We start from the raw sequence: 19,776 nt of genomic DNA on the forward strand, positions 1-19,776 counted from the left end.
TAGTATATTGTAAGTGATCGTGGAATGTTTTGTAAGCGATCGTTTAGTATTACCCAGCGATTGTGTAGAGACTGTAAACGATCATTTAGAGTTTAATAAGCGATCGTTTAGTCTTTGTTTGATTCATATCGTTTAATGAAGAACTCATTCATCGTTTAGTTGCTATTTCGGGTGATTGCACCAACTCGTTACAATAATAAATTTATTTTAAAGATCATTATTCTAACATTACCGAGGGGAAGTCAAATACTCCATCACTAAAGCAAGACATTCTTGACTAAATACTATCCCAAAATAACTCTTATTCCTATAGTCATTTAGTTGCCATTTTTTGTTAGAAGTTACTAACACTTAGTAATTCTGTAAGTGTAACCCTTCATTTTCAGACTTCAGAGGTTGGCCCTAACGATGCTACGGAATTGGAGAGTCAAGGTTGGGAATGGACCTAAGAAATCCTATTCATTTCTGGAGTTTGAGTTGTTTTGAAGCCTATGTTACAACCCTCTGAAGGGATTGTGCAGTTAACGACTAGCTAGTGCCGCTTAAAAACGACAACAGGTGCAACATAGGAATCTTACGATGTTGACACATTTCCTATACCCACTAACTATGAACTACTTCCCCCATTCACCTTGTTCTTGACCCATACAAACACTTTCAGAATGGAGTAGTCGAGGTATAATCGACACGAAACGTTATATGGACCTCACGGTGTGAACTTTCTAGGGGCGTGGAAGTTGAAATCAATACATCACATATTTGATTTTACAACAAACAACTTTTCCTTATTCACCTTGATCTTGACCCATACAAACACTTTTCGAATGGAATAGTCAAGGTATAATCGACACAAAGCGCTGTATGGACATTACGGTGTGAACTCTTTAAGGATGTGAGAATTAAAATCAAAACATTGTGTATTTGATTTTACTATGAATAACTTCCTCTATTCACCTAGATCTTTATTCATGCTAACACTTTCCGAATGGAGCAGACAATGTATAATCGACACGAAGCGAAGCATGAATCTCGATGTGAACTCTTAGGGACATGAGAGCTAAAAACAACATATCGTATATGTTATTAACCTCTCATTGAAGCATTCTAATAACATATCATATACGTTATTAAATTCTCACTCAAGTGTTCTAATAACATGTCATATATGCTATTAAACTCCCACTGAAGTGTTCTAATATTTGTTTGGGTATACTTTTACTCAAGTTTGTTCCGGTTAATTAAACAACCTAAGTCTAGGTGTTTATCCGAGTATAACATTTATATTTGGATTTAACCTATGATGTCTAGGTGATAAACCAGTTTTAAAACCTCGCATCATTCACGTATTGTTCATAAAACTAGTTGACAACGCTCAATTATTCGGCCATAATCCCCAAGTAGGAGGTATTCCATAGACCGTCAACTTAAATACTCTCAACCTTAGACAGGATTATATACCGGTTGAGTTTGTTACCCAAGTTTTATAAGATAACGACCTATTTTAGCTATTAAAACAAGTGGTTAATCTATGTGAGCATGCAGCTGATCTTTGTTATGAATTTTAATGTGTAACCCAATTTTATAACAACTTATAAAACTTTAGACATATTTTTGCATCCATAACATACATCATATATTTTATGATTTAATACAACACTTATATTAAAACAATTGAAACCCTAAACATGCATACTATATATTATAACATCTTATAACATACTTTCAATGCATGTAACATGCTTCCTCTGGTGGAATTTTAAATCTACATGGCATACTATATGCACATACAAGATTTATTTAATTATAACATACATCACATGTATAAATAATTAAACACAAACCGATATGGTTTAATTTTGGCATTCTCAAGCAAACAAATGCCTAATTATTACAATAATAACCAAAACTGGCTCCAAAACCCTTTTGAACCGCTCAAATCGCCTTGAACTGGACCCGAACCTCTCGAACCGGACTTCAAATGCTCAAAATTGGGCTGAATCGGGAAAAAACCATCGAGCACCATCAAACATCGAATACCATAGAGCATGCCATCAAGCATCCAGAATCCCATCGAGCATCGAGTATAAGCATCAAGTATGCCAACGAGCATCGAGTATGACATCGAGCATCGAGTATGAGCATCAAGTATGCCATCGTGCATCGAGTATGACATCAAGCATCAAGTATGAAGCCGAGGGAAGGGAATTCTTGAGAAGAAATTAATTTTTGAAGAGGTCGAGAGACTGTCAGAAACATCAGGAGAAGAGACACCAAACCCTTGTAAGAGCAAGAGTTAACAACTTGGAAAAGATTGAAGTGATAAGAGTAGTGTAAAAAGCTAGACGAAGCAAGACATTGCTTACCTGGCTTGATACATCTTACACCATTTATTGTTTTGTACTCAAACACTTTATTTGTGGAAACTTCATTCCAATTTATGTTCAGTCTCTTCACACAATACATGAGTAGCTAAATTTGTGAATGGGTTGAGAAGTACTTAGCTAGCATAACTTAAATTATGCACTTTATGCGATCATCTTATCTTATGTATGCTTCACTCATCATTTTGAGTACTTGAGAGAGTAATCTAAAGACAGAATCTAGACTTGAGAGAGTAGGATTAGATCGCATAAGTAAGAGTAAAGACTTAGAAATAAGTTCAATCTGTTGCATTCCATACACATCGCACGCATCCTAGACATAGGAAATGTGTCATCATGCATTGAGAAATGTAGACCTTAATATTTGTGTATAGCATGATCGCATGACTTGTACAATATCTTAAGAAATTCTAGCAAAATCTCTTCTCAACCCCTTTATCGCATATTTGTTACAACACCACCCTTTCATCATTTTGCATTTATTCCATCGCATTAGAAAATCAAAGTTAAATCACCATCTACTTCTTAATCACCATCGCAATAGGATCAGAGAGTCCGTCGCATATCTATTTAGTAATCCCTGCATTCAACCCTAGGCTTATCAGGATCCTAAGAAGGCTTATACTTGGGTTTTGTTAGGAAAACTTGCATGATCATCGCATCCACACATCCTTTCATCGCATGATAAATCTACGCATCATTTTACGAGCTAGTAAAGGGATCTTAGGGACCTATAGATCATGAGCTCCAACGATTTAAGATTAATTGGCTAAAACCGTATAAACCGAATTAATCAATATTCGTTAACTATCAAGTCACACCACTATAGCTCGGTAGTTGCACTCTCCTCACTGTAGATATATTTTTGTCCACTTGATTGAATCATAATCAGTAAGTCGACTCTTCACAGGTTGTTCATAATAATAGTTGGGTCAAATGTTGTTTTACCCCCGAAATTACATCTTGCCCCTTAAGTTCTACTGATCCTCTAATGAACAATTTATTTGTGATCCAATCACTAAACTAGATCCCTCTCGAGCCAATGAGAGGGTAGGACCTCTTATTCAAGACCTGGATTCAGCACTTAAGAGAAAAACCTTCCTTCTATCCCTAAATCGGATAGGCGTGAATTCCATCTTGCACCCTATATCCCCAGCTATCTACCCGATCTTACCCCTAAAATGGGAGGCTTGTTGAGCCAACCCTCACCTATACAAATCTAAAGATAATCTCAAATAAACAAGAGTTCATAGTTGAGGATTAAGATCGAGTTACCTAGGTCATCTAAGCGAAATAGTCAGTCTTAAACAGTAAACAACGTTATAAAGTAAGAGTGACTTATTTCTTGGTCCAATCTTATTCAAACTCATTGCATAGGACGTCTCCACTCCTCATGGAAATACATGAACGAATCAGGATCATTTCGTTTGTAGCATCTGACAACAAATTGTAACAACTATAAAGTGGGCCACATCCGATGGTGTTACCAGAATAAGACACCCAATCTTATTCGTATACTATAGATCATTATGACTATTTACTAAAACCTGATCCACTTTTATGTCTCCAAATAAAGTTTAAGTATTCATATAATAGCCATGGATCTTCGTTTATTGGATTTAGTCTTTACCAGTGCAATTTACAAATTCAATAGCAATTTTATTGAGGAAATGTTGAATAACATCTTTATTGATAATAGAAAATATTTAACTCTACAAACTGCGAGTTTCAGGACATACAACCCAACAATTAGAGCATTACGTCCTATTTTTAAATGTTCAGCAGGAAGACCTAAAAAACAAAGGATTCCATCTATAGGTGAAAGCTAAAAGTAGTTCATTAAGATGTAGTCATTGTCATTCTAAAGGTCACAATTCTAGGACTTGCAAACTTCTCTAAATTAATCAATGATGTAATCATTGTAGTTGCATTTTTTCTCTTGCATTGCCAAATGGATTGATATTAGAACTTATGAAAGTTATTTCTTCCCTTGATTGGTTCTATTATTGAGTTTGTAAGTGAATGTAACGATATCTTTATATGAATAAAATTCTTGAGTTTCTTTGTTTATATTCCTTTTCTAGATTGAAACATGTGATATACAAATTTATACAAACACTGATATACATTGATGGACATTGATAGATTTCTATCAGTATCAATCATTTATACACACTGATATACCATTATGTTGATATACATTGATATCTTTCAATCAGTATATATCACTGAAAGAGAGTAGTTTGTTTTTCTGCTATTCTGAAAATGAAGATACTTGATGAACTGATCATGGATATTGAAACTAAAATTGTCTAATGGCTAATTTGAAAGTTAGTATTTCTTTTTTACCATATGATACAGTATATCAGTTTTGGTTATTAAAATTTATATATTTATTTAATTTTTTATGTAAAAGTTGTTACAATATTAAGATTATGCATGGTTGATTTAGTTTTGGCATCAGACACTAGAATTAGAAGCATTATAGCATTATAGTATTATAGTAATTGAGTTGAGAGTTGATAGACATTGATAGGTAGACTATGAAATTGAAAGGCTTTAAAAGTATATAATATATATTTAAACATTGATAGACACTGATAGAAGTCTATCAATATTTAAATATATAATATGTCAAACCAAAAATAAGTTTCAAAAGTTAAAACTAATAGTTTGAGATAAGCAAATTGACAATATCAACATCCAAACTCTTGCAAAAATGCTCCAAATGACTACTTAAACTCTTGTAAATAGCTCAGGAAAAAAATGGTGGCTGAACTTCCACATTCTTCATACACAAAATAAACCAGAAACAAAGCTCCATAAACAGGTCCAACAGATAATGCAAAAACTAGTAGATATTGAATAAATATCGGGATGTCTCGTGAAGTCGAGAGGACTCGAGGAGAGCAAAGGCCTACCATGACACAAAATAACAGTGCATATTTTCTTGGATTGAACTTACAATTAAAAGTAACTTCCAACAAGCAGTTCTTTCCCCAAGTCAGATGGATTTTACAATCATTTTCCTTTTTGATAGACTATTACTAATAGACATTCATAGACTTTTATCATTATCTATCTATGATAGAATTCATGATGTACCTAATAGAATTACATTGGACATATATTTGATAGTGGTTTATTCATCATGTACCTGATAGAATTTTATCCAACATATATATAAAAGTTTATAAAACTGATAAAATCACAGTAGATAACATCGTTAGTATAAACTAGAATTCTTATAGATGTAGTTCTATCATCAATGTTCATTGTCACTAGTATTATAACATTCACAAAATAACATAGTTCATTGTTAATAGTATTTTGGTCTTTTTCAATAACATTCTAAAATCAAGTTCCTAACATTAAGTCTGAGAAGGTTGAGATTGAGTTTAAGAGTTTAATTGAGAGATGTTTAAGCTGAAACTTGTAGCACTATCCATTAATGAAGTCGTTTCGTTTTTTTCTTCTTTTTAGGAGGTGCTTTGTTCATTTTCTTTGCATTTGATGTTTGTTTCCTTTTCTCTCTTGGGCCTCTCATTGACAATTTTTCTGTCATTATCTAATACTTTTGGTCTAAACTTTGTATGTTTCCCCTTTTCTTCACCTTTAGTAACTTAAAATAATAGTAATAGAAAAGAAAGTTAAATGTTAGAATTTGAAAATTGCATATCATGATATCATCAACTATTTATATCTATGTATCAATAAATATATGAACATAATATCAACATACAAATTGATTTATCATAAAATCTCTCATTATATACTATTGATAGACAGTAATAGTGGACTATCACTCTCTATCAATGATAGATAGTGATAGATAACTATCACTCTATTCATCATTATATCAACTAATATGTATAAATATTTAGTTAGATATAACTGACAATAACAACTATTTAGATCTACATAGCAAGAAATATATGAACATAATATTAATATACAAATTAATTTATAAAAAAATACTAGTATCTACCATTAATAGACAGTGATAGTCGTCTATTACTCTCTATCATCAACGATGGACAGTGATAGGCCATTATCATTATATTTATCATGATATCACATATCTAGTGATACAACAGGAAACTATTTACCTTCTTTTTTCTTGGTTGTTTTCTTTTATTTTCAAGTCTGTTTTTCTTTTCATTCTCATTTTCTTCTTCAGTTTCTTCCTCAACAACTTGTTCTTCAACATGCTTCTTGTTCAACAACATTTTTCCCTTCATCAACAGGTTGTAATAAATAAAGTAATAATATAGTATTAGACATTGATAGTATTTTAAAAACATCATTAAGAATTATATTTACCTTTTTCTCATTTTTTTAGTTTTGATTTTCTCTCCTTTTTTTTTCCTTCTTTGTCAGATACATCAAATTCTTCTTCTTCTTCAAGCTCAACTTCCTGCAATAGATCCAAAATTCTAAAATACTTAGGAAGACAACCTATCGCTTTATTTTCTTTCATAGCGTCTATATATTTATCTTGTCCTTTTGCTGAACATGATCAATTTTTTTCATATGTTCTTTAACTTCAAATTCTTTTTGCTGCAATAATATATGTAATGTGTCATTGTTACATAAGAATTGAGGAAGTTATAGAAGTATACCATTGTCTATTAATGATAGACACTGATAGAATTCTATCAGTTTCTACTATCACTGATGTGTAGTGATTAACCTCATTGACTTCTATTAGGAATGTCTATCACTGATAGACATTGATAGAATTCTACGTTATCTGTTAAAAGTCTATCATTTAGATTTCAACTTAGATATTCTGCTGAACAAGATCAATTTTTTCCAGATTTTCTACAGCTTCAAATTCATTTTGTTCCAATAATATAATGTAATATGTCATTGTTACATAAGAGTCAAGAAAGTGATAGAATTTCTATTAATCATATCGAATTCTATCAGTGTCTATCACTAATGGACAGTGATGGATCTAATTGACTTTCATGACAATGTAGCTTAATAGAGGAAACAAATAGCTAGAATTCTATCAGTTTCTATCACTGATGTGCAGTGATTTACCTCATTGACTTCTATCAAGAATGTCTATCATAATGTTTTAATTATATTGAATATAATTAATTAAACCCTAAATTGAATTTGAACACTTCAAATTCGTGTTCAAATTCAAAACTCTAATTCTAAATTTGAACATTTCAAATCCGCTCAATTTCACTAATCCAAGAAGTAATTTTACGAGCTAGTAGAGGGACCTTATGGACTTACAGATTATGAGATCCAACGATTTGAGATTAATTGACTAAACTCTTTAGACGATTTAATCAATATTCGTTAACTACCGAGATACACCACTATAGCTCGATAGTTGCACTATTCTTACTGTAAATATATTTCTGTTCACTTTAACCATAATTAGTAAGTCAATCCTTCACAGGTTGTTCGTATTTATAGCTAGGTCAAAATTATCGTTTTACCCCTGTAAATACATCTTGCTTCTTAAGCTCCCACTGATCCTCTATTGAACAATTTGGTTTACAGTCCAACTAATAAACTATGACCCTCTTGATCATGAGAAGGCGGGGCCCTGTTGTTCAAGACCAGTAATCAACACTTAAGAGATCAACCTATTTGCTAACCTTAAGTCGGGTATGAGTGAATTCCATCTTGCAAAACTATGTCCCCAGCTATCTATCTAGTTTTATCCCTAAAATGGGAGGCTTATTAAGCAGTGTTATTAGACTACTCTCACCTACGCAGATAAAAGAATAATCCCGAATAAACAGAAGTTCATAGTTAACTCAGGATTAAGATTGAATTACCCTAGGTCATTGAAAATTTGTTGAAATAGTCAGTTTTAACAGTAAACGGTCGTTATAAAGAAAAGTGACTATTTCGAGGTCCGGTCTTAGGTAAACTCACTGCATAGGATGCCCCCACTCACATGACTCCACATGAATAATTTTGGGATCACATCATTTGTATCAGTATACAAAATGGGTCGCATCTAATAATATCACCAGTATGAGGTACCCAATCTCATCCATATACTTTTAGACCATTTTGGCTATACACAAAAACTTGGTCCAATTTTATGTTGCCACATAAAATTAAAGTATACATATTATAGCAATGGATTTGTTTATTGGATTTTTATCAGAATGCAATATCAATAACAATTTATTGAATAAAATACTCAATAATACTTTTATTGATAAATAAAATATGTTAACAATATTTACAAATTGCGACTTTTAGGACATTCCCAATATATCATTGATAAACACTGATAGAATTCTATCAGTGTATATCAGTGATAGACACTTTCTATTAAAAGTCTATAATTTAGATTTCAACTTAGATATTTACCTTCTGCTGAATATGATAAGTTTTTTTCCAGATGTTCTACAGCTTCAAACTCATGTTGCTATAATAATACAATGTAACGTGTCATTGTTACATAAGAATAAAAAAAGTGATAGAATTTTCTATTAATGATAGACACTGGTAGAATTCTATCAGTGTCTATCACTAATGGGCAGTGATAGATCTAATTAACTTTCATGACAATGTAGCTTAATAGAGGAAACAAATAGCTAGAGTTCTATCAGTTTCTATCACTGATGTGCAGTGATTGATCTCATTGACTATCACTGATAGAATTCTATCAGCGTAATCAGTGATAAACACTTCCTGTTAGAAGTCTATCATTTAGATTTCAACTAATATATTTACCTTCTGCTGAACATGATCCTTTTTTTCCAGATGTTCTACAACTTCAAATTCATTTTGCTGCAATAATGCAATGTAATGTATCATTATTACATAATAATCAAGAAAGTGATAGAATTTTTTATTAGTGATAGACACTGATAGAATTCTATCAGTGCCTATCACTGATGGGCAGTGATAGATCTAATTGACTTTCATGACAATGTAGCTTAACAGAGGAAACAAATAGCTTAAGAGACGAAGAAAACTTTTTCTTTTCCATCATCTTCCTCAAACTCTGTTGTTAATTCTTGTGTATTTAAGGTTTCCAAATGTAGAGTTTGAATATGGTCAAAATCATCTTGTGTTTCAATCTCTTGTATTGGTGTATAAGATTCCTAAAACAAAAAACATAAATAAAACACAAGGATAATGAAAAGAATGAGATTCCTATAATAAAAGACACAAATCAAAAGGAAGAAAAAGACGTTGATAGACAGTGATATATTTCTATCACTGTCTATCAGTACAAAAACTTGTATACAAACCTTTCCTTCATTCCCAATTTTAATCTATAAGAAAAAAATAATTTTAGTTTAGTTAGCAAAAGACTTACCTGAGCTACAAAATTTTTAGCATAGTTCACCATTTTATCAATTTTATCATTTCTTTCAAGAACTTGTAAGCTACAAGAAGGAGCTTTGTTTTTTCTATGGTCTCCTCAACCTCTTTTTCTTATTCTTCTTGCAGAAGCTTTTCAATTGGAAGTCCATCATTCACTCTTTTCATGATTATTTTAAACATTATGATGGATCTCTTCTTGGTCTTGTTTTAAACTTTTCTACTCTTTTTCTACCGTCAGTTGGCCATTTTTCAGTTTTTCTATTTCCTCCATTATATTTTTCTCATGCTCCTTTTTTCCTCCAATTAAATCTCTTCCTTCTTTTATTTCTTCTCTTTTTTTTTTCTTTCTTTTTCTATCTTTTCCTTGTACTTTTCTTTCAAATCTATCAAATATTTGATGATGACCGATTGTGATTCTTGTTTTTTTGGAACTAGTAGAATTACACAAAACTACAAGTTTAAACACATGTTAAATCATTAGATCAAAAACAGGAAAACACTAACAAGTTTTTTTATGATATACGTCTATTACTGTTTTTCCTGATAGATAGTGATAGGCTTCTATCATTGTCTATCGGTGATAGACTACTATCTATTTTTTGTTTGAAACCATTGCAAGTAATAAAATTGAAGCTATGAAATTATAGAAAATACTCACATCATTTCTTTGAAAGATATTCTCTTCAAGATTTCTCCAATGATCAGGTTGCAAGCACTCTCATGATATTATTCTTGGACTTTGATTGCAAATTTTTCTTCCAAATCTAATATCTATTGCTGAAAGTTTTGGTATTATTTCAAATCCCTAATAAACTAGTACCAAAAGAAAACCTTGAAGGCATATAGAATCCTTTTCAGGAGAAGAGGCTTTTTTTAAAAATTAATATGTCAAGTTATATGACAACCGTCCCCAAGGATAGGTTTTAAATTCCTATTCATTGTCCAATATGTCAACATGTTTCTAATTAACAACATTATGTCCTTTCCTAGGGATTAAAAAGGAAAAGGAGGTTTGTCAACTTAACCTTGACACTATCACTTTCATAATCATGTAGGAACTTAAAGCTTCTCTCGATGTCCTTTCTACCAATCGAATCATCATTCTTAAAGACTCTTTTTCTAAGTTGAGAAATTTGTTATTTTTCTTCTAAATCTATTGATGGTAGTTGAATACCATTTAAACCTGTGATTAAACAAAATTCTTTTAATCCAAACTTTGCTATATGCCCATTAAAGTTAAAAGCCAAGACATTTGGCTTATTTGTGATGCATTGTTTTCTTAGAAGGTAGTTTATGAATATTGTGGGCATTTTCTCAATTTTTATATTTAAAAAGTAGTCGGAATGACCATTTCTAAAAGTATTTAAATTCCTATAATCTAACTGGTTTTTTGTAATTTGTATTACATCTAATGAGATGCATATTGTTATCTTCAAATGCTTGTTTTGGTCTTGCATTATTGTTTGATGTTCATGTTCTTATTCCACATATTTAAACATACAACTATCAGCAATAAATAAGTGATATATGTCTATATTCTATCATTAACTATCACTCACTATTATCATTTAATGACTTCTATCACTGTCTATCATCGATTTGACAGTGATGGAAATCTGAATTATATCATTGTCTATCGCTGATAGACTTCTATCACCGTCTATTACAAATCATGAAATGTGATAGACAGTGATGTTGTCTATCACTGTCTATCAAGTATTTCTTTATATAATAAAGCATGACAGTTGTAAGTAGTCTATGAATGATAAAAACACCATCTGTAAAAGAAATATCAAAACACCCATATCTAAGAAAACAAAATATATATACATTGGTAGTGGTATGAATGATAGACAACATAAAATACTTAATGTTATATATAGACACTGATAGTAGTTTGTTTATAGTAGCCATCAAACATATATGAGAAAATGTTCAGTGATATACCACTATCAATGTCTATCATAGCATGTCTATACCTTCGATTTTAGTTTCCCTTGTTCTCCCTTTTGAGTTTTTGTCTTCTTTTGTTTATTTGATGATTCTTCTCCTTTACCTGTCTTCCTTTTGATGTTGCTTACCATCTGTACACAAAATTTAGGGTTATTAAATATTACCACTAAACAAGAAACAATAATTAGGCTTAATAACTATAATCACTCATAAATTGATAAGAAAAAAAAAAAGAAAAGAGTTATACCTTTTATGTTAAGTACTTACCGATGTAGTGGTAGAAGAAGCGGTTGCGGAAGAAAGATTAAGAAGAAGAAGAAGAAGAGGACCAAGACGGTCTAGAATGGAAATGAACAGCGGACGGAAAAGGACGTAAATAGTGAGAAAAAAAAAAGTAGCAGTGTCGATGAAGCAACGTTGATGGAAGAAAAGGACATGAATAAAAAACAATGGGGGAAGGTGAAGCAACTTCGATGGAAGAAAATGACGTAAATAGAAAAAAAAACGTGAAGCAACATGATGGAAGAAGAAGAAGAAAAAGAATTTTGACAGAGACGATAGGATTGGAGGAGGTGAAACGTTTGTTCGATTGAAGGAGATGAAGCGTTTGTTGGAGGGAAAAATCGGGTGAATTAATCGGGTCTTTATGTTTCCTTTTTTTTCGTTTGGGCTGAATTTTTTTTTAGGTATTTTACATCATTTTTGGGGTTTGGTTGGCCTACAACTATTCTTAATGTTTTTTTTTTGCTACAAATTGTAAATAATTTAACCCATATTTTTTATATTTAAATCCCCTAATCTAATTACAATTAATTTAATCTTTTAAATAAATTAGTGGATATTAGCACAAATAACTGGAAGTAAGTATATATTTACTGAAAAAAATAAAATTAAAAGTGCAAGAGAAAGACTTACAAATCAAAACAACATTAAGAATAATAGAGTAATATTTTAAAATTTAGAAACTAAGGATCTGTTTGAATGGCTTTAGAATAAAAGTGTTTTTTTTATTTTAAAAAAAAAAATCATTTTTATTGAAAGTCTTTTGATGAACATTAATTAAAATAAAATTTGAAAATATTTTAAAAATTATCTTGAATAGTTGCTAAACAGTCCATGTTTTACCAATGAATTTTTCTTTCTTAATTAAACACTTAGTTTGGATCTTTGATTTAAGAACCAAATTGAGAATTTGAGTGGTGGGTTACTAAAAAAACAGAAAAAAACAAAACAAAACAAAAAAGAAAAGAAAAAGGGAAGTAAAAAACAGTAGTATAGGGGCAATGGAACATGAAATTTTCACCTGAAATATAAATAAATTGATATCATAGTAAAGATTTGAGATTGGAAGAAGAAGAAGACAAGAGCATTAATGCATGGTGAATCCCAACCACTGAGATTGCTTCATTATTAAATCAAAATACACCCATCAACATTATTATCAAAACAAAACAAAATAAATACATAAATAATAAATCTCCACCCACTCTCTTCTTCCAAAATGTCATATTCTACTTTAATTTTGCTTCTCTACTTACTATAGACTAAACTAAACATTTTGTTTCATTTGTTTACTTACTTTCTTTAACTTCTAAGTCAACCCATCTACTATATGTTACATTCAATCTACCAGATGCCCAACTATTATTATTATTATTATTCTCGAAATATGAACCAATTTAATTATAAATTTGTGAGATATATGTAATATTTGTCAACCTGTTAGATATATCCATAAATCAAAAGGTTTCGACATCGATATTAAATAGGGTAATTATTTTAAATGATAAAATTGTCTGAAATATTTTTCAATATAACAAAATGTCATTGTCTATTGATGATAGACATGGATAGACAATGATAGACATCTATCAGTGACAGTTACATTTTGCTATATTTATAAAAAAGTTGATTCATTTTCCTATATTTGAAAATAACCCTATTAAATACCCATCAATATCTCCAGCTTCTTTTATAAATGTTTGTTAAATATAAAATATATTATCTATTTAATTAGTCTAATTCGAATAGTAATACTAGTAATAATATACCTAACTTAGTTCGGTGGTAAAAACAACTTGATTATTAATCTAAGTAAATTTGATAAATTTTGTGACTTACAAAAATATCCACGAATATCGAAATTTTATAAATATAGCCTTAAAATTCAAATATTGATATCCATATTTTAATTATTATTATTGCTTAAAAGTACTACACTAACAAAAATTTTTCCAAAAAAAAAAAAAAAAAACTTAACCGTATTTAAAATTATTATCAACTTAACTCTAATATGTTTCTAACCTTTTTAATAATAAGTTTTAATAGATTATTGATGTATTTGATATTTTTTTTTAAATGTTCAGACATAATAAAAATAATATTCAAATTTTGTATCGGTATATAGATATAGAGTTTTCATTTTGGTGTCAAATAGATATATAAAATTAAAATATTTTAAATTTGCACTTTTTAAAGTGGAACGTTAAATATTCTAAAAGTTGATGAGAATAACCCTAGAAATTAAAGTTAACCTATAAACCATATACTATATTCTGATGGATTGGGAAAAGGAGCAAATTTTTTCAATTTACATACTTTTATTATTGAATGAAATTACAGCTAAGCTAGGGACCATTTTCTCTTGTAGGCATATTATATGGCCTTACATGTCCTTGAAATACATATCTCAAGATCCCTAACAATAAGGAGGTAAAATATTGGGATTTTTGTAGAGCTTAGTATAATTACATAGACTCTCACTTCAATTTTGTTGGAAGATTTATTGGTTGAAGTATATTGAAAGATTTCTTTAAAAATGTATAGTTGTTGAGAAGTATACATCATTCATACCGAACACCAAAATTTAAGGGTTAAAAAGACAATATTTACATATATATATATATATGTAGGTACTACAATGTTGCGTGTTTAAAGCATCGAGCATATTGTTGTTATTTCAAATTGTAGGATTTTGTGCATATTAATTGTACTGAAATGTGTCACCTGTGGAACAACATTTCCTTTTGAAATAGCAATTGCTCGATAAAAGAGTTTATCCAAAACTCTTGAAATAGGTTTATCTCCTCTCTAGGCTGGAATTGACTCCATTATTGTTTGAAATCTCTTTGTTGATAAAATTTGATATACGGAATGAGTTTCAAGTCTTTGTTGATTCTATTGTGATCTCTATCTCTATAGATCTATTTAAGGCTTTCTTATAGTCAACTGCAAGAGTAACTCTGTCGCTCATGATTTAGTTTTCCACATTCGAATATTTCATTTCTCAACGTTTTAGCTCGAAGATCACATCGCTTGATGATTTGACGGTTTCTTAAGTTCTTTTGTTGTTTGTCTCTACCATTGTACCTAAAAAAATTAATAGTCAAATTCATAGTTATAGTTTTATTCATGAGCTCAATTCGGATTAAAATTTGAGACAAGTTAGTATGATGGATTAATCAATTTAGAATATTAATTATTGGATATATTTTAAGAAAAATATTTTTTAGATTTTAAAACATGCTATTAAAAGTTATTGAATTTATATATCTAATTTAATTCTTTTTTGAAAGAATCTTAAATTGTTGAGCACGTAATTAAATAACGTTTAAGTAATGATGATATTTCATTATTAAATTGTAGTATTCTAATATTACATTACACTAATTTTATTCCAAATAATTAATTTAATTAAAAAAAAGTACATTTTCAAACTTTCAATTCCATGAGCTATTTATAAACATGATTGAATAAATTAATTAATTGAAACAATGATGCTCGACTATAGTTACATCCATCATAATATTATTCATCATTACAACAAGCATGCTTTTTGCATAAATATAAGAATATAATCCAAAGTTCTTTTTCAAGTTGACCATTGACCATGTGGTATGGGTAAGTTCACTTTTCATGTGTGATATGACCTATAATTGAGATATTGAGTGGCATAAGAATATTCTTAACTTTTACCTAACATATATTTTGTAAATTTTTTAAATGACTCAATATTCACATACTTGTATTCTAAAAATGAATGGAAAATTGCAAACTTGCAAGTAATTGTTTTATTTTATTTATTTTTTTGAGAAAAGTGTTTGATTATAAGTTCATTTTATAAACTTTGAAGGATGTGCATACCATTTACTTTGGGAGAGTGAGCATGCATTTTAAGTCAAATATATATACATATTTTTAATATCAAATTGTTGGGTTGCACGTGAAATTTATAATTTTATTCTAGTAGAAAAAAGTTTTAAAAAAATTAATTAATGCAATATTGTTTTATATTGTTAGATTAAAATAGTTGATATTATTTAGAGAGACCAAATAAGAATTTATGAAATTTTAAAAGGTTAAGAATTTGACTATTTATTCAAATATATCTTCGGTATTAATTGTGATGTGTTTCATTTTAAATTGGTAACATTTTAAATCACTATTTATTAGTTTTATTAACGAGATGCTTATTTGAATAAAATGAAAAATCTCTTTTAATATTTAAAATATAATAAATACACAATTATGTTAATTTAAAGAGCAAATTTTAAATTTAACATTTCAAACGAAAGAACTAGTGACCAAAGTGAGTTTGCGATATTGATAGGCGCTTCGTCCCTAGAGGTCGGAGGTTCAATCCCTCTAATTGATTGTACTAAAAAGAAAAAAAAAGCACCAACAACTCTCCGAAATACTTTTTATATTGTTAAAATTTGACTTAAGAATGGAAAATTTTTAATTTCCCTCTTTGCCCTTAATTTTTTCAATAATGTCTTAACTTCACACTCACACCCATCCTGAGCTTGTAAGTACATTTCATACTTTTCTTTTATTTTCTTTGTTCATTCAATTTAATATTTCTTTTTTGTCATTATATCTGTCTTCACATTATTTCTTGCTTTTTTTTACCTTTACTTTTTTTAATCTTTCATTTTTTTTCCATTTAATTTTACATTCATCCTTTTATCATTAGATCTTTCGACACTTCTTATTGTATTCATATCATTCGTTTTTTTAATTAATTTTTATTAATAAAGAATTAGTAAACTGAAATTTAAAACAATTTATCCACATCATTTAACATATACAAATTTCTTCATACAATAACTACATACTTCTCTTTCTTGCACATTTCTACATAATAAATACATATATTTTGTTTTTCTTAACCACAAACTTCATTTTACTAGAAAGCTTAAAGTCTCCAAAATGAAAAATAAAAGTCTTTGTTCTCCATGAAAGAAATAGTTAAATGTGATCTAAGGAAGAGAAGTTAGTTAGAAATTTATTTTGTGGGATGAAGTGATACGGATAGATTTTATGAACATATGCAATCTTTTTCGATAAAAACAAGATACAACTATTTATAGGTAACTTAGATGAAGTAGGTAAATATAACTAAAGAAAATTATTTGAAGTTTTTCCCCCTAAAATTTGAGTTTTGTTGATGTTTATTATTAATTTGTTTCCTCATATACTGAAATGTTTAGATTTTATAGATGTTCATTTCTTTGTTTTGGGCAATCAAATCAAGATTTTGTAAATAACCATTTTTTTTTAAACTTGAAGAAGATATAATCATTTAGGCAATGTAAACATAATTCAAAAAACTATTTTGAGTTTCTTCTCCAAAAAAAAAAAAGTGTAGATAACTTATTTAATAATATCTTACGAGCATTCAATTTTTTTCCAACAAACCAAGATTATATATATAAATAATTCTATTTTGTTTTATTTTAAGAGAAAATAATTGCCTACAGATAACTTATATTTTAAAAACACATGTAAAATAATTTAACAATAATTTATATTATTTTAAAATTATATTTCTTTATTGTTTTGATCCCTTTCATTTGAATAAACAAGTTTATTGTTAATATTTTAACCATAAAAATTATTTATAAAAATGCCTTTTATAAAGGAAAATATATTTTTCTATTTTATCTCTTTAATTATTCTAAAATTCATATCCAATATTTATAAAAATTATATTTATTCAACTGTTTATATTTAACTCTAAAAATATTAATCATAAAAAATATTTATGAAAATGTTTTTTATAAATGAAAATATACTTTTTCTCCATTTTATCTCTTTAACTATTTTTAAACTCCATGTTTAATATTTATAAAAATTATATTTGTTCAACCATTTACAATAAAACACATATATTTTTAGTCATAATATATCCATTGCTTTTATGTTTAACGATAGGCATTTATTATTTAAAGTTAACTAAAATTATATTATTTAAACTTTTGTGTTAAAAAAAAATTGAACCACGTATATTGCATGTATTTTCTAACCAGTATACTTTAAAAAAGGTAGGATTGGTTACTCATAGTAGATAGTAAAAAACATATAAATAATTTATATTTTTTAAAAATAAAATTTTACCATATGAGAAACTTTTATTGGGGGCAAACGTGCATAACACCCAAATTTTTTTTCTATTAAAATTTCAAACGGTTAAAAATATTGAAATGATTTACAAAAGTAAAACGAACCGGGTGAGACAAAAAGCAAATATTCATATTTATAGGAGGTGGAAAAAGTCAAATAAAGCAGTAAATTCAGATATATGAATTGCATTTATTTATGTTACACTCTTCTCCATTCCCATCTTTAGAAAACCGTACATGTGCTCAACTTATTTTCAAAGAAAAAAAAATGCAAATGGTTTAAAATATTGAAATGATTTGCTTAATAGTGTTTCACAATGATTTTTTTTAAAGAATTTAAAATTGAAAAACAATTTTTTTTTATTTATAAAAATTGAACTAAAGTTTATGCAATTGGCATAAAAAAAAAGCGAACGATATTGGTTTAAAGAAAAAGAAAGTTGAACACAAAAATGGTTATTAAAACTACACATCGTTTTTAGTTCTTTCTATTCTTATCATGATTTAATGCTTTTTTGTTCTCTAATCATGTCTTGATTTCGTGTTATAGAATAAGAGTCTCTTTCTTTTACAATGACACACAACATTTGTAATTTTTTATATCTAAAATAAATTTTAGATTTAAAAATTTTACACAAGCAAAGCAAAAGTAAATCCTCACACTAAGTACAAAAATTAAATGTGGGATTTTGGAAAGATATCAAAATCATGTAATGTGATGGGAAGATGAGGTATTTTTGTCCAAGATTAGGTGGAAATTTTAAGTGCTACCATTCCCTTCACTGCTCAACCAGTCAATTTCCTCTTTATTATTTCATTCCAAATTGCCAATTAATTAACAAAAGTTTTATTGGTAATATTATTTATTTTCCCTATTAAATATCACCTAAATCACCTAAATCAATCATAGTCAGTATTTAGCATATGAAAGAGACCCGAGAACTCAAAATTTAAAAGAAAACAAAAAGTTATTCAATTTTGATTTTCCTAATTTATCCTAAAGGATGGTCCCCACTGTAAGATCGGAAAAGAGTAGTGGGAGCCACGTTTTTACGGCCTCCGCTGGTTTTCAACAGAAATTTATAATATTCTGCGGTAGCTATTTTCACCGTTGTATTAAATTTTTTTATATTTTTATTTTAATACTTTTGATAAAATCTAGTTAAAATATACTATTTTTAGTGATGATTAAATATATATATATTTTTTTTAAAATGATTTATTTTCAAAATTAAATACTTAAAAATTTAATCCAAACATATCCTCAAACGTCTAACATGTATAAATTGATATTTTTATTTAATGGTACAAAATTCCATCAAACATACATAAAAATAAACAATAAAATGTCATAATGTAATTATAATATTAAATAATTAACATGTTAATTTATTTTAAAAAGGTAAAGTACCTAATATTAATTTAAATATATTTTTAGAATTTTGTTGTCTTTATAGTGTTTTCATGACATATCTATCGTCACCGATATTTTATCGATTTTTAATGACATTTTCGTAAAATTGAAATTTCTAGATTGAACTTTTTAAAACTTGATTCTCACCCTATATATATATTTACATTTTTTAAAGATTTAAATTGACAATATGTGAATCCAATCAAAAGCGGGGTGAATAAGACAATGGTTACTATTTTGACCTTCAATAATTTGATCTTACATCCTCACAATTATTGAAGTGAAAGAATGAGCCAACATCATA

This window comes from Benincasa hispida, chromosome 8, assembly GCF_009727055.1.
Source record: "Benincasa hispida cultivar B227 chromosome 8, ASM972705v1, whole genome shotgun sequence".
Classification (NCBI taxonomy): Eukaryota; Viridiplantae; Streptophyta; class Magnoliopsida; order Cucurbitales; family Cucurbitaceae; genus Benincasa; species Benincasa hispida.